The sequence below is a fragment of the Callorhinus ursinus genome, unplaced genomic scaffold (genome assembly GCF_003265705.2).
Source record: "Callorhinus ursinus isolate GAN/ISIS: 27379988/994484 unplaced genomic scaffold, GSC_fseal_2.0 scaffold20, whole genome shotgun sequence".
In the NCBI taxonomy this organism is placed as follows: Eukaryota; Metazoa; Chordata; class Mammalia; order Carnivora; family Otariidae; genus Callorhinus; species Callorhinus ursinus.
Genome location: NW_027397082.1, coordinates 11,148,222 through 11,156,709, shown reverse-complemented (window position 1 = coordinate 11,156,709; position 8,488 = coordinate 11,148,222). Strand labels below are relative to the sequence as shown.

Genomic DNA, 8,488 nt, shown 5'->3' with positions numbered 1-8,488 from the left:
AAAATAATAAGACAAATAATAAAATTGGCCAAATACTTGAGCAGACACTTCACAGAAGAAGATATGTAAATGACTAAAAGTACATGAAAAGATGCTCAACATTATTAATCATCAGGAAAATACAAATAAAAGCACAATGAGATATTACTCCACATACACTAAAATGACTAAAATTAAGACAACAATACTGGGGCGCCTGACTGACACAGTCAGTAGAGAATGCAACTCTTGATCTTGGGGTTGTGAGTTCAAGCACCACATTAAGTGTAGAGATTATTTTAAAACAATTAAAAATCCTAAAAAAAAAAAAGACTAATAATACCATGTGGGTAACGATATGGAGCAACTGGAACACTCATGCATTGCTCATGGGAATGTAAAATAGCACACATGCTTTAGAGACCTTTTGACAGTTTGTTAAAAATTTAAATCTAGGGGCGCCTGGGTGGCTCAGTAGTTAGGCGTCTGCCTTCGGCTCAGGTCATGATCCCAGAGTCCTGGGATTGCGCCCCCCATCGGGCTCCCTGCTCAGCAGGAAGCCTGCTTCTCCCTCTCCCACTCCCCCTGCTTGTGTTCCCTCTCCTGCTGTGTCTCTGTCAAATAAATAAAATAAAAAAATTTAAACCTATATTTACCATATGATCCAGCCGTTGTATTCATAGATACTCTTCTAAGAAATGTATGTCTACAAAGAAGACTTTTGTTCATAGAAACTTTATTCATAGAAGCCAAAAACTGAAAACAACCCAAATGCCCATCGACAGGTAAATGGATAGCAACTTGTGGTATATTTATGCAACGGAATACTGCTCAGAAACAAAAGGAACTCCTGGCATGCAGAGAAACGTGGCTGAATCTCGAAACCATATGCTAAGCAAAAGAAGCCAGAAACAAGAATACACACCATATTGTTCCATTCATTTAACTTTCCTGAGTAGGTAAAACTAATCTCTAATGACAGAAAGCCGTCATGGCCCAGAGTTAGGGTGCATGCGGGGCGTTGAGTATAAAGGGCATAAGGCATTATGGAGGATGACAAAAATGTTCTGTATCTTGATTATGATGGTCACATGATATACATAGTTGCCAAAACATTAAACGGTACACTTAAAATGAGTGTGTTTCATTATAGGAAAATTAAATCTCAATAAAGTTTAAAGAAAAAATGAAGAGTCAGACGCCAGGACAAGAATACTTTTTCCCCAGCTCTCTGCTCCTCCCCGTTCGACAGACAGCCGCGTATTCTGGTGCAGTGCCAGCCGCGTCCCTGAGACACGATGGTGAAGGTCGGAGTGAACGGATTTGGCCGTATTGCGCGCCTGGTCACCAGGGCTGCTTTTAACTCTGGCAAAGTGGATATTGTCACCATCAATGATCCCTTCATTGACCTCAACTACATGGTCTACATGTTCCAGTATGATTCCACCCGTGGCAAATTCCACGGTACAGTCAAGGCTGAGAACGGGAAGCTTGTCATCAATGGAAAGTCCATCTCCATCTTCCAGGAGTGAGATCCCGCCAACATCAAATGGGGTGATGCTGGTGCTGAGTATGTTGTGGAGTCCACTGGGGTCTTGAAGGCTGGGGCTCACTTGAAGGGCGGGGCCAAGAGGGTCATCATCTCTGCTCCATCTGCCGATGCCCCATGTTCGTGATGGGTGTGAACCATGAGAAGTAGGACAACTCCCTCAAGATTGTCAGCAATGCCTCCTGCACCACCAACTGCTTGGCTCCTCTGGCCAAGGTCATCCATGACAACTTCGGCATCGTGGAGGGCCTCATGACCACCGTCCATGCCATCACTGCCACCCAGAAGACCGTGGACAGTCCCTCTGGGAAGCTGTGGCGCGACAGCCGAGGGGCTGCCCAGAACATCATCCCTGCTTCCACTGGTGCTGCCAAGGCTGTGGGCAAGGTCATCCCTGAGCTGAACGGGAAGCTCACTGGCATGGCCTTCCGTGTCCCCACCCCCAACGTGTCCATCGTGGATCTGACCTACCGCCTGGAGAAAGCTGCCAAATACGACGACATCAAGAAGGTGATAAAGCAGGCGTCAGAGGGCCCCCTCAAGGAGACCAGGTTGTCTCCTGCGACTTCAACAGTGACACCCACTCCTCCACCTTTGATGCCGGGGCTGGCATTGCTCTCAACGACCACTTTGTCAAGCTCATTTCCTGGTATGACAATGAATTCGGCTACAGCAACTGGGTGGTGGACCTTATGGTCCACATGGCCTCCAAGGAGTAAGAGCCCCCTGGACCACCAGCCCCAGTGAGAGCAAGAGGAAGAGAGGCCCTCAGCTGCTGGGGAGTCCCTGCTCCAACTTATCCCACAAAACACTGAGAATCTTCCGACCTCCACCGTTTCCATCCCAGACCCCCTGAAGAAGGGGAGGGGCTTGGGGAGCCCCACCTTGTCATGTACCATCAATAAAGTATACTGTACCCAGCCAAAAAAAAAAAAAAAAAATACTTTTTCCCCTTCGGATTAATTCCCATTTCTCATGTGGTATGGGTCTCCCAAAAGACAGTGTGTTGAATGTGCTGATAAGCCCGGGTTCTGAGCTGGAAGTTTCCTGTTAGTGACATCAACTGTCAAAAGCAATGCCTGACATACATCCTTGAGAGCCCTTTAAAGGGGCCTTAGGTCTTTGTGGCTGTGAAGGTTGAAAGGATGGCAGTTCCTGCCTTGAGGTCCCAGGGGACAAAGACAGCCTTCTGATTTAAGGACCAAGTAAGGTACTTGTCAGCATAACCAATGTGTTCTCCCAGTGACTGCAACCAAGGGAGACTTGCTCTTTGGCCCCTAGCAGTGAGCAGACCTTTGCTGAGTTTGTTAGGGCTGCGCCAGAGAAGCTGGCAAATTGCACACAGGGACACCAGAGGCATATTATATATTATTGTTGCCACATAATTCTAGCACTTGTCGACATCTAGTAATCCCCTGTAACTCAGGCATGGTTCTAAAATGGCAAACAGTTTTTTACTGGAGCCAATAGAGGTCTAGCAATTACAAAACTAGTTATTAAGACCAAAAAAAGAAAAAGAAGAAAATAATGAATAAATAATTGTCCCTGCAGTTTTTCCACCTTCTTGTTACCAAGAAGCAAGTAGTTTAGCTGACCTGTACTAAGGGGGTTATAGCATGCTTTTAGAGAAGACATATCCAGAAAGGAATTTTTTCCTGAATGTGTTCCATCTAAATTTATCAGGGATATTAAGAAGTAGCCCAGGAAGAAATAAATCAAACAAAGAAGGATAAGTTCCTGAATTCAAGGATTTACTAAAGAATTCCATAGAATTTTGCTGTGTCCTTAACTTTCTCATCAAAGGATGACATTCAGATCAGAATATTGTGAAACAAGGAATGGGAATGAGGGTTTGTTTGGGGGAAATGAGAGGAATTATCTACTCCAAATTTCTTTAAACCTCAGGAGGTTTAGGAGCTACAAGGGACCCTCAGGTCATGTAGCTCTGATGTTCCCCACACTCAGGAATGAGGTGGTAATGCCCACAGAGATGAAGAATCCAAGGCAAACATGGCTCAGCTTCTAAGATAATTCTATGCACTTAGAAGGTTTCCTACACACACATTATTATATATTAAAACAAACAGATATACTGTTAAGTCAAGTGAGCAATTTGCCAGAAATTTTTAAGGAGGCCTTGTCAAAAAACTTTACCAATTGCAGTGGCTGCTCCAAACCCACAGGTCTTCTCTCCTCTCTGCCACCAGATGTACCCAGGGGAATGTCAGAGATGCCCAGAATGAACCAATTCCTCACCAATTCTGTGATGATGGAAAGAGAGACCCAGGAAATGAAAGGGACTTGTCCAGTCCATACTGGGTCTATGGGCACAGCCAGAGCTCAGTTCCCTTTCTCCTCTTCCAGGGCTCTTTCTCTGACCTACAACAGGGTGGAACCTGGAGAGGGGAGCCTGCCCAACCCCATTTGGGGGGACCAGATTCCCTGGTTGCTCTTCCTCTGGAGAAATCAGCCCCAGGGTGATGGTGTGTGGTCCTTCTCTAGGAGCCAGGTCACATCCCTTCCCACCCTGTTTCCACCTTCCTGCAACACGCTCCCCCTAAAACAGAGCTGAGTACTCATCTCTCTCTGTCGGTGGTGTTAAAGAGAGCTCATTCCTTCCATTCATTCCTTCACTTTTATCCTATGCATGTTGTTGGAAATACAGAGCTAAGTAATCGAGCCATTGCCTCTCCCCTCCGAGAGGTTACAGTCTAGTCCAGCAGCAAGAAGGCAGGGAGAATGGTGTCCATTCACTTGACACTCAATGTGCATTCTCCATCCTGGTTCTCACCCCAGGAGGAGTTTTAATGACAGAGAAAATGATTTGTCCTGCCCATGTCCAGCAGCTGAGATTGCTCAGTCCTATCTCCCTGATGAGAGAAAGTAAGTGTTACTTTCTGGTCCTGCCCCCAACTACAATAAAATATGTCAACAATAAACAGTGGAACTGAAGCTCTAGAAATTAATAATTTGGGTAAATATTTGCCTGATGATGATGAAGCCTCCAGCAAACTTCAGGAGAACGAGTCCTGGTGCTAAGATGAAGACTCAGGGATTTGTGTATCCTAAAGACTTTTTCCCCTTGTTTCTAGGTGGTGTATCCTCCCCTCTCCCTGCAACATGTGAAGGCAGGATGGAGATTAAGGCCAAACATCCTGACCAGCAGTAACAGAGTGTGGCCCCAGGGCCTCTCAACCAAGGGGGCTTCCTCTCCCTGCCTCCTTCCATGAGCCACACCCCTTCTTCTGGTCTTCCTGATGCTTCATGTTTCCCTACATCCTGTTGAAGGAGGAAGCACCATAAGCAGCCCTCCTCTCCCCCTGGACCTTCTAAGAAGGAGAAGACCCTAGATGTCAGAGGCCAACCTGCCATCTAAAGTTGAAGAGTAGAGCACAATCAATGTTTGCAAATACAACTGTTGATGGGTAGATTGTGTTCCAAAGCGTCACTCTATCTTGCCATTCACTACCTCTTTCCATACTCTATTTAAAAAAAAAAAAAAAAAGGCAACATCTTACCCTTTTTGACTCATGATAAAACGGGATTTTCTTGTTCTGAAGAGCTGCTGAGGCAGGAGACTTGGATTCTTGAAGACAGATTAGCAGATGCCAGCTGGGTTTATGAGCAGCCATATGATTTCTCACACAGATTCTTCTTGTCCAGTTTGATTTGAAAATGTTTGATTTGTGTATAGTTCACTACCGGGTATATTAATACTTATAATTTCCCTTGATCCTTGCTACAACTCTGTGGGAGCTTTGCTTACTATACTGGGGAAGAAACTTATTCAGCCAATATTTACTAATTGTCCTCCAAGTGCCATCACTATGCAGTGGATATAAAGTTGAGCCAGACCTGTCTCCCATTTTTAATACTTATAATACTCTGTGATACATAAGCCTCACCACCATTATACTATCTTATATTCACGATATTAATAAATGTTGATGGTTGTCCTGTCATCTGCTCTACCTGGAGAGAGCAGGGGAAGATCTAATGAAGATATTCTAGCAGAAACTTGAAGGAAGACAATTTACCAAGTGAGACCTTTGAGGAAAAGAGGCAACAGGACATGCAAAGATCAGGCAGCATTAATGTGCATTATAGCATGTTTATGGAACTTCATAGTGGGGAGTAAAGTGACTTCTCCAAGATCCTGCAGCATCAAGATTAGGGATCAAGGTCAGCTCTCTTTCCACCATCTCTTTCTCCCCATTTGTAAGCAGCCAGGCTCTCCCTACCACACTGAGCTTCCCAAATGGAATTCTGCCTGACCAGTTGCCCTTTCAATGGGTGCTCACAACAAATCACCTGTTATTCATGATTTCAAGCTGCATCTCTTTGGACAAGCTATCTCAATACACTGGCAAATTTCAATAGTTATAATCACAGTAATAACATCACAAGAATAATCACATGCTATTGAAACAAAAATGCACCAATTTAAGCTAGGCTTTAGCCACTGTAATGTGCATTTAAGTTTATGCACATTTATGATTTACGATAAAGATGATGCCCTTTATGATTCCCTGGAAGCTGTGATAGACTGCCCCCTTTGCAATCTGGTTTTGTTTGGCAATTTATCTCCCCTTCCCGCATCCTCAGTTTTGAAAGGGAGGGAAAACAACCCACTGGCTGCAATCTGAGCCTCTGCAAGCTAAGGCAAGGCTAAAGTCTGATGAACTACTAATTAATAATTCCCTTCAATCCTCTTTTCACTGGCCAGGACCAGATTGGGTTTGTGTAAATAACCTTTGTGCAGCAATCAGCTCAGCAAGTTGGTCCCTTTATCATTTTCCTGAGGCTGACTGGATACCACATTCTCCTGCCCTGTGTCTGCTGGTGTCATTCCGGCTGCTCAGGTCATTTTCAGACTCTTGAAAGCAGACAGTGTCTGCCACTGATTTTCTCTGCAGAAAGAAGCTGTCTGGTTGGTTGGAAGTGGGGGCCAGAAGACTTTTTTGAAGCTTGCATATCAAGGACATTGGGTTGACTTCAATTGTATGCTTATTTGAGGTGGCTGGGGGGAGAGGGGATGCAGGTGTGCTTAGATTTGCTCTCCCCAGTCTGTACCTCCCGCAGGGGACCACATATTGGGAAGGTTGCTCTGCTCTTCCATACCTATTTTAAATTCCATATTTCCCAGGAGCATCTTCTTCCAGGAGCCCAGGAAATATTTTATTGACAACCAGGGACATAGCCATAGGAGAGGGAGGCACACAGAACTGAAAACCCCACCCCCATCTCCACAGTTACCTTCGTGCTCTTCACCTCTCTGAGTGCTTATTACAGCCTCCAGGCACTAGGATTACTCAGGTTTGTTTATCTTTTATCTATTGCATGTTGAGCCCTTAGAAGAAAGAGTATCATAGTTATCTCTGCCTCCCCCATGTACAGTAGAGGTTCAATAAAACCTGGGTAGCTTGTCAAAGGCAAAAACAGGTCAGTAGTATCTCAGTAAATATGGGGGGAGAGGCAAACACCAGATGAATAAGAAGATTGATTGTATTCGGGCTGTTGCAATAAAAAGAGCACCCAATCCAAAGATCAGGGCGTCTCCATGGGGTGGTTTTGCCTTAAACTTCTAAGGGAGCAGAAGGAGAGTAAATAAGCTGCAAGTGAGGTCATTTATAGTTGGGGTTGTTTTGCAAAGCAGGACAGGTCTCAGTCAGTTATCAGACCAGAAAACGTTTTCCTCTATGGTTAGCTAGTTTCAGGGGGACAAACAGTTCTAATCTCAGCTAACCAATCATAAGACAAAGAACAGGAAGTTGGAGAGGCTGTGTCCAGCCTTGTCAGCAGGTTCAGACAAAAGGGAGAGGGCTGTGTTTGGCTTTGTCCTGGGTAAATAAGGGAGGCACCCCCATGTCTATGTGAGCCATAAGAAAGAGTGGACTTTGAGTCTTATCAAAGTCACATGGGGAAGGGTAGTTCTTTATGATAAACTGTTTACTGGAACACAAAAGGCTAGGAGATTTCTTAACTGTCACTGTTTTCCAGGAGTAATGGGCTCAGGTAAAGTTTAATATTGTGAAACGGAATAAGCAAATATGCTACACAGAGAGAGAGAGAGAGAGAGAATGCTTTGTAGAGAGCATATATATAATATATATATATATATATATATATATATATATTTATCAATCTATAGTGGCCAGTGGTCTCTTCAAAGAAAAATTATTCCTGCTTTCTCTTCCTGCCTCTTCTATTTGTGACCTACTCAAATGAAGAACTAGAGAGAAGACAGAAAGTCCAAAGGGAAGAATTGCCTTTGAGGTTACCGGATTCTAAAACTTGCAGGATAAATATCACACTGGCAACTGAAGGTATGAGAAGCAGTGAAAAAAAAGAGGGTTTCTGCATGTGTTGATGGTGGTCAAGGGTGCTGTGATCTGAAGAGCTGTCGCCAGGGAATTGTGAAGTTTTGGCATGATCCTTGTTGACCCCATGGTGGTCCATTACTGGCCATCACCACAGTTCGGTGGGGCTGAAACCCCATATCCCTACTGTTCTGCAACCACCCACCCATACCTGAGGCTCACTGGGTCAGGACCTGTGGGCAAAGAGTGATGCCTGCTCAGGAACTGGCTAAAGATTTCCTTCTTGCTAGAGGCATGGAGCTTGTGCCCATGTGTTTCTAGCCCAGACTGAAGAGCAGACAGAAGGCATAAGCCATAAAGAAAAGAGTTGTAAGGTGAAGAAGTTCTTTGAAAAACAAGCTTTGTTTGAAGTCCCTCCTCTTTTTTAAGTTTCCATTTCTTTATCCCTAACAAACAGTAGATGAGCAGCTCTAGATATAATTATTCAAAAGAAAAAAAAAAAGGAGGGGGGCTGGGTGGCTCAGTCGGTTAAACATCTGCTTTCAGTTCAGGTCATGATCCGGGAGTCCTGGGATCGAGCCCTGAGTTGTATGAGGCTCCTTGCTCAGCGGGGAGTCTGCTCCCTCTCCCACTTGTCTCT

At 44.7% G+C, this 8,488-nt stretch overlaps 1 pseudogene; it reads left to right on the top strand.

Moving 5' to 3' along the window:
- The first annotated feature begins 1,222 nt into the window (after positions 1-1,222).
- LOC112830905 (glyceraldehyde-3-phosphate dehydrogenase-like) lies at positions 1,223-2,456 on the top strand (annotated as a pseudogene).
- Positions 2,457-8,488: the final 6,032 nt, after the last annotated feature.